A 15,986-nucleotide genomic window follows, 5' to 3' on the forward strand; every position below is an offset into this window, starting at 1 on the left:
CCACACTTGTCCTTTTGAAGCAGCTGAGCCCGTCTCCCTTTTTTATAAGCCAAGCCCTCATGACATCACAGCAAGACAGTAGCCTATCAGAGGACAAGGAATGGCTTTTAGTGTATGTTGCATGTCTGCAGTGGACTGACAGCACTCTGAGTAACATTTGTTTTTTTAAACCTTTAATTTATTCAGGGAAGGTTTTCTGAGGTCTTTTTCAGCACCACCCTACTTTACATTCACACATTAGAGCTGCAGTAACCACAGCCTTCAGTTTTTGGCTGCTGGGTGGTTGTACTGCTGCAGTTGAGCAATTGAAAACACAACCACAATCTTCAACCTGAATGCTTTATACTATACTGTATTCTCATATGCTTCATTATATCTCATTGCATTAAAAATACACTGTTGCAAGTATAGTTGCATTTAAAGCAACTTCAACACCTTTGGGTTGGGTCGAGGTTGTAGTTGTGGGACATTGAGACAGTATAGAAACACAGTACATACAATACTTCCTCTTGCATGTTGAATCAAGGTTAGAGGACACTGCAAGAAACAATACGTTCAGTAATAAGAGTTCTGCTAAGCTCAGACAGCTGAACATTTGCTCGCCAACCATACCTACAGTTTATACTTAAGCTCATATTGAAGTATTCATTTTGAGAAAGAAAGCACACTTATATGATGTCCTATGCGTGTTTTCTTGTTTTGGATGTCACCTCGGTCACGCTTTGTGCTTTGCCAGGGAAACAGGAAACACTCCACAGTTAGAGCTTCTATATTTCTTTCAAGATGTATTTACTCTTCATGATGTATTTTGCAGCAAGTTTGTCAAGAGGCCCAGAGCAACATCTATGTGGCCAAAAGGACTGATTAGAGATAACGCTCTGTGTGACCATTTGAACACCGTGATTCATCTTCAATGTCTGAGCAAATTATGTTTCGACCAGCCGGCCGATCTGCTGGCATTACTCTGGCTGGGAAGAGTCACTTTGCTTGTGCAACTGCAAGCTGCAGTCACCCTGCTGAGCATGCAAGCGGTTCATTCAAAGGGCTTCACATTCGCAGAGGAAACCACATGGAGACAGAAAACCAAGTAGTGGCATAACTGCTGAGATAATACCATCAAAATGACTTATGCATCTTGATCCAGGTTGGATGTTGATGTCATCAACATTTGGTATATTCAACTGTATTTAACTGTATAACCCTTAGAAGAAAGAAAATATCAACAATAAGCTACTGTCCGATCTTGCAGTATACTACAGTATTTATTTTCCCTGAGAGGGGGACAGAGGCCAACCAGGGGAAAGTGGTGTCAAAGAATACAGGGAAGCTGGTCCAGAGAAAGGCAGCAGCTTTGAATTCCATTGTAGTTGCTTTCATAAAAAAAGTCCTGGACTTTGAGTGGAGTGTTAAGAAGACCACATTACATCCCCACACAGGACCATAGGAGGAAAGAAGAGGAACAGCCTACACTGCAACCAGATGTTACTGTTGTCTGTTAAATTCGGTATAGTTCCATCTAGTTGTCTCATTGTACAGTTTCACTTGTTTTCTATTGTATTAATGCTCATAACTGATGTAAAATGGACCTTGAAGGCAGGGTACATGAGTTGTATACAGATTGTTGAGAACCTGAGAACATCAATTACAAAGACAAACACATTAAAAAGCATTTAATAATAACTTATGAAGTCAAGTATCATAATACTTCTCAGTTGCAAGGACCATAGTGTATTGTAAATACCATAGTTGTAATACATTATAATCTTTTTTTTAATAATTTATTTGTATTAAAATAAACTCTAAGTGGCCATTGTTAGCTTATTAAAGTATAGGAAAAAATGTTGTTCTTACAGAGATTTAATGATATTTTTTTCACTTTACTTAAAGAACACAATTATTATTTATATTATGATAATTTACCTTTTAAGTTATTATAAATTGCTTTATAAATTGTTATGATTATTGTTGTAAAGCATTGTGAATACTTATGAGTTTATAACTATGACTATATAAGCAGATTATTATGCAAAATAAGTATGTTTGTAATGCATTATGGATATGGGGGTTATAGAAAATGTTATCAAAAATATAAACTAAATTCAGGGTACATGGACTAGAGCACGCAGATTAACAATTTGTTCAGTATGAAGAATAGTGATTTTATGAATTGTATTTTGCAAAAATGCAACCACTTTAAATTGTCAGTTACTTAATGTGTTTGATACTGCATTGGCTTTAGTAAAAGTTTAATATTGTAACTGTCATCTCTTGTCTGAGTCGTCTCTATGTACATTACAGTAGGTACACTGTAGAATTACAGTTGAATGCTGGAAGCTGTAGCTGCCAGTATTTTACTGTAATTTAACAGGGAAATTTGTTACAGCGTACTTTCGATGTTGTCTCTCTGTCTTTGCATAATAAAAGAAACACATTGCAGTCAGTATGGCCATATCTTTCTGTCTGTCTAGCCCCAACACATTCCTCTCCCCACCTCTTCCTGTCCTTGCCCTATACCTTCCTCTTTCTCACCCTCCACATCCTCCTCTCCCTGCCACACCTTGACTCCTAAAGTATCCATCCCTTTATAATTCCTATGCAGAACCCATTCTGATCTATAGTTTGCTGTCTCAAAGTCGCTCCTTGTCAGCTCTTCTGTCTGCTCTCACCTGTCCTCAACTCTACATCATCCAAATGTGGTATTCATGACTTTGTATGTAAAAAGTTGTACAGAGTTGTTACATACATCTTTTTTTTTTTTGTTGCTAATTTTGCTACACAGATTCCATTTCGATTTTGATCAGTACAATAGAGAAATATTTTTTAATGAGCATATATCTATAAGTTGCAAAATGCTCATACTGCAAAAACTTTTCTTTTTTTGTCTATGCTTGTCATGTTACTAAACTGACTTTGAATTTAAAAAACAACAACCACAAAAGAATTTTTTGGACAAGGCAATATTGTTTTTTGCTGTTGCTGACCTAGGAACAGTGTTTCTACACTTAAAAATGACTTCAGCTATTCGAAGGGATCAAAAGCCACGCTCCAGAATTTTTCCCAGCCAAGTGTTTGATCAGTCAAGGAAAATTACTGAGCGACGACAGTGAGGGGAAAAAGATGAGGAAGTTGAGTTGAGCTCTTTTAGCGTGCCAGTGTGAATCGGTCTCAAGGTCCTTTTGGTGAGTTTCCTCTTCTAATCCTCTCTGTTACTTTCCACTGAACCCAATATCTAGTAAAGCTGAACAGCTTTAAAACGTCTTCAGAAATAACAGGCCACCTGCCTCTGTATTGAGTGGCTTCCTCAAGTGGTGGGACCGATCTATAATGCGGCTGTATGTATGTGAATCATGTGGCTGAAATGTACTAATAAGCCTTTTTCAGCTGTGGAAATACAGCACATATTTTTTCACATTAGATGCTATCGTTGCCGGGACATGTTATAGAGCATAACCAATTGTCTGTAAAACCACATTTGTTTTGTCTTACAGAATTTGAATGAACACATGTGAAGCAGCAGTGAACGTCCATAAGGAAAACTGAAACATTCCCAGCGTCATCTGGGTTTTTGGTACTACTTATTTGTTCTGCTAAAAAAAGGCCCAGTCTGTACAGTATATCCTGTATGTGCATCTGGACCAAATACACCAAACTGTACTGTTTCCTGCTGCTATAATAACCTACACCAACTTTTTTGCAGCTTATCTTTCCTGCACCAAGATCCAACAACGGCTGCATGGACGACAGTGTTCTGGGATTTAGGAAAATGACCACTACCATGACTAAAATAACATCAAAGTTGATTCACGGTCATCAAATTAAGATTTGTGCAATATTCCAAATTTTGTTGCAAAATTGACTATCATCAGAGTTTCATGGTATATTTCTTTCACATACGCTGTACCAAACTGTAAAAGGTATTCATGTTGCAAACTGTTTTTTTTCAGAATACACAGGACAGACGCCAAAAAGGTAGCTGAAGAAAAAGTTTGAATACTGAATGGAAACTATGATGTTGTAATGTGACGTACTGTGTGATGTACTGTGGAGGAGCTGTCTTCAGCCATTAATCAGACTTTTACTTCGTACTGTAGCACATAAAAGGGAATATGAGTGGAATGGTTCTGGAAGAAATCAAAACACAAAATATCTCATACAATATATATTTTTTCACTATCTCCTGCTCAGCCTCACTCCTCAAATACCATATTTACGTATACTTACAGCCCCAACATCACTTCTGCCTGGCTGAGACAACTGTTTTGACAGATGTGATGATTTGAAGCATTAAACAAGGTGGCGAAAAACATTCACCATAGTGCGAAAATTAGACAATGACCCTTATTTGGATCACAGTTGCAGTTGTCACACAAGTGACTTTTTCAGTTGTTATGTCTGCCCGGAGAATCGGTGGTGTGTTTGTGCATGTGTGCATACGTGAGTGAATGTGCACCTCTGTGTCTGTCCACGGCTACGGCCGCATTCTGCTGCAGCAAACTGCGAATTATCTTTCGGCGGCCTGTTACGGCTCTATGCTCAAGGACCTCTCATGGTTGGTTACTCAAAACACATTTTATTGCCTGTTTTATACAGCCATTGACAGCCTGCTGACTCCTCACTCTCCAGGGGGCGGTAAGAGTAGTGAGTACACAGCTGTGATAATAGTGATAACACAACTGAGTGCATCTACGACCCCCAGAGCACCCAGAGACACAATGGGGGCAGTTTGCACACTTTTGTTTTGACAGACGTGATGATTGGAAGCATCAAACAAGATGGCGAAAAATATTCACGTAGCAAGAAAATTAGACAATGCCCCTTATTTGGATCACAGTTGCAGTTGTCACAAAAGTGACTTTTTCAGTTGTTATGTCCGCCAGGAGATTCGGTCGTGTGTGTGTGTCTATACATGAGTGAGTGTGCACCTTTGTGTCTGTCCACGGCTACGCCCGCATTCTGCTGCAGCAAACTGCGAATTATCTTTCGGTGGCCAGTTATGGCTCTATGCTCAAGGACCTCTCATGGTTGGTTACTCAAAACACATTTTATTGTCTGTTTTATACAGCCATTGACAGCCTGCTGACTCCTCACTCTCCAGGGGGCGGTAAGAGTAGTGCACTGCTGTGATAAAAGTGATAATACAGCTGAGTGCATCTACGACCACCCAGATACACAGGAGGTGGAGTTTGCACACTTTTCCTGTTTTGGACAGTGTGTTTGGCCAACAGTGAGTTTAATTTTGTTTTTGTCAAGATTGTATGAAATGTCGTATACAATGCCCATTAGTGTATAGATAGGGGTTTAGCCAATTGTGGGTTGTATTCAATCACACAGTAAAGCAGTGGTTGTTGCAGACACACCTGCTGAAGTCTACACTCTACTGAGTACACCTCTCTACACAAGTGATCCTTTCATAAATAAATAATTACATACACTATATGTGTGGTATTTGTGCGTGTGTGTGTGTGTGTGTTGAAATGAAAGATCCACCTCATAGATGAGGCATGCGAGCAGAGAGATACACACTCTTTCTGCCAGTCAGCACCTTTCCCTTCCTTCCCTCCTCTCTCAGTCATCATCGTCACTCCCACTCTTCCTGTCTTTCCATCACTCACCATCTCTCCTTTTCTCTCCTCCCTCATCGCTCTCTCCTCTTTCATCTCCTCTCCCATCTCCTCTCCCGTAGCTTTCATAATTCCCCCTCCACCGCCTCTCTTATCACTGTATCTCTGCTTCCTTTCTTTGGTTGTCTCCCACTTGGGTAGCTCCTATACTCTGCAGCTCATCATTCATCTGTACTTATTTTCCTAGTTCATCTGGTGCTATACCCTTTTTCTTTTCCCCCTCTTGTGTCATTTGTCATCCACTTTGAAACACCATTTCAAAATAATCCTTAGAAGTTTTCACCTCTTCAAGATCAGCAGATACATCAAGTGTTTTTGAATTACACCAATGATCATCTCAACAGCTTTGGCAGTGGATGTTTACACAAAGAATAATGAATTCTGTATTTTTTCTTTCTAGAAACCTAGAGTCAGATTCAACATATAGTTTTCTGAAGATAGTTTAGGCTTAAGTGTAAGCATGCAACATTTGCATTAATTCTTCTCAGTCAAAGGATCGTTTTCACTAATATTAATATCAGAAAATTGTGAAAGATATCAATCACAGTTTCCAAGGGTGCAAGGTGACATCTTCAGTTGCCTTCTTTGGTCTGCCCAAAAGTCCAAAACACCAAAATATTAAATGAATACACATATAAAACAAGGAAATGAAGCAAATCCTCGGACTTGACTTAAACAATAAATTAATGGAAAAAATAAATTTGTACTGTTTCTTAAAAGATTGACATGTGTTCCTTACAGTAAAACCTGGGTCAGATATAGTATTTGCTTTCATAGGTTCTGTTACTGCAGCTTTAGTGCTGGAACAATCCAAGGTTTATTTGAACTTTAAACGCAACTGATAGTACCTTACAAACACAGTTACACAAGAACCATTTAAGACTAAGTTAAATCCTGCTATTGTACCCTGAAGGCTCAGAGAATTCCTGTCTGTCCAAATCTTGTCCAAACACAGCTTTGTTCAAACCAGAGCAGTGAAAAAACTGGCTCCACACCCAGGTTTGAATGATGAGAGAGAGAGAGAGAGAGAGAGAGAGAGAGAGAGAGAGAGAGAGAGAGAGAGAGAGAGACAGCCAAGAGAGATGTAGAGGTTTACTGATCTACTATGACAGCAAACTTCAGTGCTGTGACGCTGATGTGTTTCAACCTCATTTATATAACAGTGCTTTACTTTTACCTTGAAAATTTAAAGCCAGAGCAGGAAATTAAGTCATTCCTCAGTTGAATGCGTTCCAGTACAAGAAGTCACAAAACTTAATGGGGTTTGCTCCAGCCAGGTTAGCTGTTATTAGCATTACCAGTTATTAACAATGCATTATGCCGGCATTTTGCACCTATAGACCTATAGCAACACCTCAACAGATAGAAGTTGGACTGTAACGTGTGTATGACTGATTTAATGAAACACAAATATGACAGAAGTGCTAATAAACAGCATATTACTCCAGCTTTTTTACTGTTGATGTACGGAGCGAATTTTGAGGTTGGGTTTGTTGAGGTTTATTAAAATTTATGAGGCAAAAATCTGATGCCGTTTTTTGAGCCAAGGGTTTGAAATGGGGACGAGCGAGACTGGCAGGGCCAGGTACAGTGAGCATAGCAAATGCTAAGTTACCAGCTAAAGATAGTGCTATCTAGCTAGCTTAGTTAGCAAGATTCATAAATAATTGTCTTTACAATGTGACTGGAAAAACATGCAAAAAAAAATGTAATAACTCGAAAAAATGAACAGCGACTTATTAGAGTGTCTTTTAGTTAATAGGATTCCACTTGGTTTCACCACACTATTCTGAGTTATGAGAAATACAGCACTCAGCTGTCATGAGTAGAATTATTTGTCTCTGTTTTTTTGCAGATAAAGGATGTGTGTAATTATCATACTGTTATCTCAGTCAACAATGACTGACTGAGATTATTTTATGTCTTCCAGTGTGAAAGATGACACCATTGGGATGGGGGAATAACACACAACTTGTGGTTGAGATAATCCCTATCTGATATGATGATAAACACATACTAAGAGAAAGCCCTGAGATGATTTTACCATAATGTTTTGTGGGAGAGAAGAAAATCCTAAACATCGTTGCGTGATTGTTTTTCCATGCAATGTATTTTGGGACAAGGTGGGGGGCACGGTATTGATAAATGTCTGAAGATCTGTGGACATAAGGTGTGGTTTATCTTTCATTTAGAGAAAAGAGCATGACTATGTTTTGATTTATCAGCCATACTGTAACCTACAGTTATAAATCGTATGTTTTTGGGGGGGTACTGTGACCTTTGACCTCAAGATTCTGATTTATGAACAATAAATCTTGCAGGTTACAAAGGTAGAAGGTTCATTTATTGTCATTGTGCAACAGGGTTGGGCAACCAAATGCAGTTGGTAGTCCCATTTTGCTACATAATAAAAACACACATATATCCTAATTTAGGAGTCTCACAGCCTGAGGGCCTTGACAATTAAATAGTCCACTTATGACCCCTTAATCATGGGAGGGGGACGTTGATCAGTGATAATACTCAGACATCCAAGCACACAATGACAGTGACCTCACCTTCACTTTGTAACATTTCCTGACTGACAAAGACACACACGCATGTACCAGGGCCTTTGACACTTAAACCAGGACAGAATTCTTGTCTGCAAATCGGAGGAGAGTCTCCTCAATGTGATTGTATATAGAGTACATACTTGTGTCTCCACATTGTGATAAACACACACTTGCAATATCCAGTCTTAAGTACTTTACACTCAGGGGTGTGATGATTAAACAACACAAAAATTGAAGTAAAACTCTCCTGCAACACACTTTTTAAATAAGGTTGAATAGATTTTCGCAGGCAGAGGATCAACTACATTGACCCTATTGAACCAGGGCAGCGTCTGGCAGTCTGTCTTAGGTAAATTGTTGTAAAGCGTAAGCTCTACAGTGAGCCGTTTTATTGAGTTTCCTTTAAGCAAAATGCTCTGAGTGAAGTTCTCTCTGGTAAACAGTTACACAGTGAACTATATATGTCTAGGGCTTTTATTGTGAAAGGTAACGGAAGGAGTGGATCTGATAAGTACTGCCTTTGTTAAGAGGCATTTGTTAAAACAAATAATGAAGTTTGAGGTCTTGGTCAGGAATGCGGAGCCTCCGTGTTGTTGTACCCAATAGTGTACGTTTGGAAAATGTCCGTTCCGCACAACTTGATTGGTTGGATTGGGGTGTTAAAATTATGTTGATTTTTTCACTGTGTAATATTTGTGTTCTGTGTGAAAGTTGTCACAACAAAACAACGGGTCAAAAAAATTATAAAGGCGTGCGAATTAATCGCATGAAAAAATGTCCACCAGTGTGTGAAGGCCTTTGCTGTGAAGATAAACTGAAGTATTTGCAAAGCATCAGTGCCTCATGCTGTGAGGCAAAAGACTGCTGAATCTTCTCTCATACTTTTGGTCCTCAGGCTTTTATCAATAAATGTCTTCCAAATATGCATGCCTCACCCAAAACAGGGATGGATGATACACTCTTCTCTGGACTGCAGGAAGTGTGCTTCATTTGTCACAACACATTTGCCCTGTGGTTAGGACCTTAATGGACCTTTATTGTTTGAATATGTCTCTTTTCTCTTTGTCTCAAATGCTTATTGCTGACATCTATTTTAGCCTAGAAGAGTGATGAATCAATGAATAGATTAATGCATGTTTAGCGACAACACAATATGATCCCCTGACTTTGCAGTTCCACTCAGTTCTAAGGATGTTTTTGTGTTTTTTAACTAATTATTTTGATTTTCTGGCTTGAAATTTTACTGTTTTGGTTCAAGCTCACTGCCTTCATCCGCGTTGTCTTTATAAGGAGACAGATATTTCCCTCTTGATCTCACTGCTAAGGTATTTATAGGCTGGTGTTGTGCCACATTTCCTATAAAGCTTGTTACTTCCTGGCCAAGAGGATGTGACTACTTATTCCCCTCTCAGGCACCACACCATGAGGGTTTGTTTCATCTTTTTTCATCTGTCCCTCCAGCCACCAACACTCTCTGATACTGTATGTGCAAACACAATGATTTACCTGTTACCAGCAGCGCCCTCATCATGATAGTGCCATACTGTATTTGTGCGACTCTGTTAGTTCATTATAACATCTCACCTGGTAGTGCACAATATAAAAAATGTGAGCCAAGTGGAGGCTCCCAGCCTGATATTACACTCGGCTATATGAACATCTCAAAATCAATGTGCAAATGATTTACTGATATTGATAGTTTCACTAAATTCTTGACTGACATTTGTCTTTCTTTTTTCCACCAAAACAGATGAAGAACAGAATGTGGTTGATGCTGCTTTTGTTCCTCAGTTCACGTGTGTGCACATAAACCATATTCACTAATCTCAACTTCCCCATCAGCTGCTTCTGGTCAGACTAGTAACAATGTCTCTTCATCTTTCACAGACATCTTCTGTATTTCCTCTGTTAGAACCTAATGCTGTACCACTGACTATCTAACTTAATCACAGAAAAGATGCCTGCAGTTTTAGGGAGTATTTAGAACTCCAATGGTGCCCCATGTGATTTTAAACAACCTGTTTCATGCCCCAGTTTAAATTGTTGATTAAATTATTTAATTTCTATGCTCACATAAGCACACACACACACACACACACACACACACACACACACACACACACACACACACACACACACACACACACACACACACACACACACACAGAGAGAGACAACACACAGAGACAACACACACACGCACACACACACACAAAGTTAAGTTTAACATGCAGTGCAGTTACCAGAAAATGTTCTTTTGAGGGAACACCCCATTGTGTCCCAAATGTTTTTTAATAAGCAGACAGACTTGACAATGGGTCATTAATCACACCTGGATGTCCCCACAGACACACAAACTGGATGTTATATTCCAGGCGACAAATTGTTTTTCTGACCCCCAGTTGACTTCCGATTGAAAGCATCAGCCAAGACCGGAAGTCTGACTCTGATTCTGAAAGCACACAGGAGAGGCAGAAAGGCCATGACACACGCACGCACGCACGCACGCACGCACGCACGCACGCACGCACGCACGCACGCACGCACGCACACACACACACACACACACACACACACACACACACACACACACACACACACACACACACACACACACACACACACACACACACACACACCACAAACTTGTGTTAAAAAAACTGCAGTTGGACAGATTCTGTTCAGAAATGCATCACAATTTTACTATTTATTTACATAAATAATAAATAATTTTGCAGCCAATTTGCTCTTAAACGTATGGCTTCTTGTGCAGCAGGCATTAGGAAGCGAGTGGTTTACCAGTGTTTGCAGGAAGTATCCCGCACATTGTTTTAATTCACAGGGACTTGAGCCAAGACCGACTGAGAGGTAACTGTATAAACATGTGTTTGTGTTGGAGGGCCTTTGTATCCAAGTGAGAATGCCAAACTGGAATTATGTTTTTAAACAAAAAGAAAACGTGTGACAAATAAATCAATATGATGCCAGTTTATTGTATTAAAAAGGGGGATATTGTTAAGACTGTATGTGGTTCTTATATACAATTTATATAATTCTAATTGTCTACATGCATCACAGTACTGAGTATTGAATTTAAACATTCCAATGGATTGCAATTCTGGCTAAGGTACAATGTCATTAATCTCTAATGCCAGTGGCACCACTACTTTATCCAGAATGCATCTCATGTATTTAGTTTTGTGTTCTATTTTGACACTTCAGTAATAGGACACAATAACATACCTGCACACCCTTCAGAGCAGCGTTTCCATTAATGTTGTCTTAACTTGTGCTGCCACCCTTTGGGGTGTCTTTGTAGCTACAGATAATTGGCTTTTATCCCCCTAAATTCTCTTCAGTTTATGTTAATATATTATTATATGATTATTAAAGTGACAAGCTATGAGATAAAAATACCATGACTAAAGTAGGCCGCAGTCACACCACCATTAACTGACTATTGAGAGCCGTTGACACACTTTCCTGATTGAAAACATACAGGAATATTACATGGATACCACATAGGACCGACAAAATACCAAATTACAAACGCGTCTCAAATCCCAATAGAGAGTCACCAACAATTAACCCCCCATATGGAGCCTGTTCCATCCCCCACATGTGAATGTGATAAAATGTGTTAATCACGGTGTTATGTGCTGTGCTGCTCCATTAGACTCTGTGGGCCTCAGCGCCTGGTCCTATCCCTCCCTCGGGCTATTAGTTGGTGAATCTGGAGACCTGCAGCCAATCACAGTCCACCTGGTGGTTATTAAAAATGCGGAGGAGCTGCTACCTACTTAAATTTAGAGTTTTTGCTTCTTCTTTTTTTGTCAGGCCTTTGATTATAGCTATAGTAGCTATATATACATATATATATATATACATATATATACATATATATACATATATATACATATATATACATATATATATATACATATATATATATATATATATATACATATATATATATATACATATATATATATATATATATGTATATATATATATATATACATATATATATATATACATATATATATATATATATATATATATATATATATATATATATATATATATACATATATATATATATATATATATATATATATATATATATATATATATATATATATATATATATATACATATATATATATATATATATATATATATATATATATAGTTATTTTGCTTTTAAATTGAGTCTATGAATTTCCCTGCTTTAACCCATGGTCCCTTAATAGGAAGCCCCATAGTAAAGAGCTGCCGTTTGCTTTTCTTCTGTTCTTTGCGTGGTTAGGGAGACAGGTTTAAGATGAACTTTTAATGCTGACGCTAAATGAACGCTTAATGTTGACGGATTTCCTCTAGTTTGGCGTGTTATGTTTGCAAAATAACAGTGTTAAATAACTCTGTCAGTGTAAAATGTTAATCTTAAGACGAGGTTGGACATTCAGCATGACGCCAATAATTATACAAATATAATATAATATAATATAATAATTATTATTATTATAATAATAATTATAATATAATTATAATTACATACACATACACTTAAAAGGACCAATTGAAATTTTTTTACTAACTTCTTTTTTATTACAATTCTCTAGGCACGAAAAATAGAAAAGCAACAAAAAACCCAAGCAATATTTGAAAAAAAATGGATTCAAGGATTCAAGGAATGATAACTAAAACACTCATGGTTTGTCAAAAGTATGAGTTTTATAGTCAGAATTGTGACATAATGAATCAAAATTAAGAAATGTACTAATACAAGATTGTCATGGCTTCTTTCTTAAAATCCATTAAGCCATTTGATTTGCTATATCTAATATTTAGTCTTACCATCTTCTAAAATTGAATTGTATTAAGAGAAATCCACTTTTTTGAGTTAGTTAATCACAGTCATTTTATTACATTGTTTATTGTTCCTGGTCCCATTATATATTCATAATTGTAAAAGAGGTTATGATTAATAATCTGTGAAAAACTGTTACTTTTAACAACTATAGATAGATAGATGAATAGATATGTCGGGATTAAAGGTCCCATGTTCAAGATGTTCATGTTTTTTAATATAAAGCAGGTCTACGTGCTATACAAGTACTGTAAAATGCAAGTATGACCCTGAAAAAGAGCATAACACGTCACCACCGAGCTGTTTTAACCGTTAAACCTTAATTATTAGGTCACGTGCTTCTCATCATATCGGTTTTGAATCATAACGTTAAATGACACCACGCCAAGACAACGCTGTCAATAATAACGTAAAAGACGAGAGTCCATCGTGGCTGGGATTACTTTCAGGAGAATAAAGTATTGGTTTCAAGTCTGGCAGCTGTTGTCACTAACGCTGGCAGCCTAAGTTACTTAATGTTACTTCAGTTGGAAAAAGATGTACCGTTAGCTTAGTTAGACAGTTAAGGTCGACCTAGATTATTTAAAGGACAGTTAACCTAATTTAACATGAACATATTTCATTAACATTAAATGTAGTGTCAGAAATGATCTGTAACGTTAATGAGGGATATTAAGAGATTGGAATTCGAATTAAATCTCAATTAAAAATACGATTTTAAATTTAAAACCTATTGGAAGGACACAATTAATTAATAAGGTAACTCAAACCAGTTGTAAGACACTTTTAAGTTTATTTCTCAGGATGCAACTGCATGATTAACACTATGTTATGGTGTCTATTTGTCCAAGCTTTACACCATAAATTCTCTCTCAAATCCTGCTTTGCTGTTGCGAACATTATCATTATCAGGAACCACAGCATCCTTTGAATCAGATTTGTGTTTCTTCATAATTTATTACATATGCATACTTTTACTTCTATTATTTGAAAGCAACTGTTACTATAAATGGTGAGTGCAAAGTATCAAGAGCCACAAATTAGATACAGAGGGTTTCTAACTCTGGGACATCACCGGGTTGAACAGCTTAATAATGGTACGTTTAAATCAATACAGTTGTTTTAAAAGAGCAGCCTCTATGATTACTCAATGAAAAATGTTTATTGCTCAACATTAGCTTCTATGACGACTGGTCATTGACTGTGTGTATCCAAATACATCAAGCATACAAAACAGTATACACCTCAGTATTTGCTCCGGCAATCCAGCTGACAGTCTGACAGCAATGCACACCACTTGATGTTGAGAATTGCATCAGTTTTAAAAACAAATTTCCAAAATGTTTTTGTTATTGTCTCACAGGTATTGGTCTGGGCTTTATTCTCAAGTTCTATGCCCATGTGTCCGAACATGACCGACTCTACATCAGCATCCCAGGAGAGATGCTCATTTCGATGCTTTAGGCGGCTACCGTTCCTCTCGTTGTTACAACTCTGCTGACAAGTAAGCCACAGGAGTATTTCACACACTGTTAACTGCTACAAGATGCTGTGCACGCAGCTTTTATAAGGAGCCTACTGGTGGTTTGGCAAGTTGAAGCTTATCAAACCTAAATAACATTTGAGCGAGTCCGTATAACACTCGATGAACACCAGACACTGTGGACACCAGTAACAATTACATGATCAAAGACGGTGAAACTTCGGCTCCACAGGATGTGCTGGCTTCCTGGTTGTGTATTGCATAACATAACATAGCTGGTTGACTCTGACTGTCATAAATATATAAATATAATATATAATATAATAAATATATTACCTGCTCCAAATTGGTCAAATCTTCCAACGCCACGACATCTCCTTTAAATGCTACTCATACGACACACAGATATGCTTTGCTGTTTTAAACTTTTAAACTGGCTTAGTGATGTCAACTGTTGGATGGCAAAACATTCTCTTCAACTCAATATCTCAAAATCAGAAATCATATTGTTCAGTCCCCCAAACCCATTAAAAGCTTCCTTGGTCCCTTATCTGACAATATAAAGCCCACTGCCAGAAATTTAGAGCAAGTACTTTTTGATTTAAGCTTAACCACAAAACACAAAACTCAAACCGTCCTGCTTCCTTCAACTAAGCCCCATATCCAAAATCAAACCCATCCTCTCACTAAAAAGTAAAGGTGACTGTGCTTTAGCCATCAGGGCCCCTCGGCTTTGTATCGCTCTACCTGAGGAGATAAAGGCTTGCAGAATCAGTGGTCTCTTTAAAATGGCCCCTTTATTATGGCCTTGTAAATTTACTGCTTTTGTTCTTTGTAATGTTTCTATTGCTTTTATTGCATTTGTACTTATTGTATTGATTTGTTAAAATGTTTTATCCATTGTACTGTTTTATCTCATTTTTAAATTTGAGCTAAATTTGGCCTCACTGTTTCTGTTATATTGGCTTGTATCTAGCTTGTGCTTTGTTTTGTCCGTCAAAGCACTTCATAATCAGTTTTTTTAAAGGTGCTGTATAAATAAAGTAATTTGTATTACATAGTATAGTTGCCCAGTAAAAAAATTACAGTGCTGTTTCGTAGCATAGGTGGTGCTTATGTATTGGTTGTCAGGTTACGGTTATGAGAATGTTCAGAGAATGTTCATCTTTTAACATAATTTTACAACTATATGCTTTTAATTAAGTCAAGTTTTACACTCAAGCAGGCACTGAGTATCTGAATAATACAGTATTTTACATACTGACACTAACGACATACTGTATGTCTCAAACATACCTGAACTGTTTATCCTGTGATGTAACTGTCTTCCTCTCATCTTCCTTCCTCCCTCTCCTCCTCAATCACACCGAGCCTTTGACAGATAGAAGATATGTTCATGTAGACAAGAACACCAAAATGCTATGGAACCAACTAATATTTTACTGCTAATTAGTAAT

The sequence above is a fragment of the Cebidichthys violaceus genome, unplaced genomic scaffold (genome assembly GCF_023349555.1).
Source record: "Cebidichthys violaceus isolate CVI_PGR_0920_01 unplaced genomic scaffold, fCebVio1.0.p SCAF_20, whole genome shotgun sequence".
In the NCBI taxonomy this organism is placed as follows: domain Eukaryota; kingdom Metazoa; phylum Chordata; class Actinopteri; order Perciformes; family Stichaeidae; genus Cebidichthys; species Cebidichthys violaceus.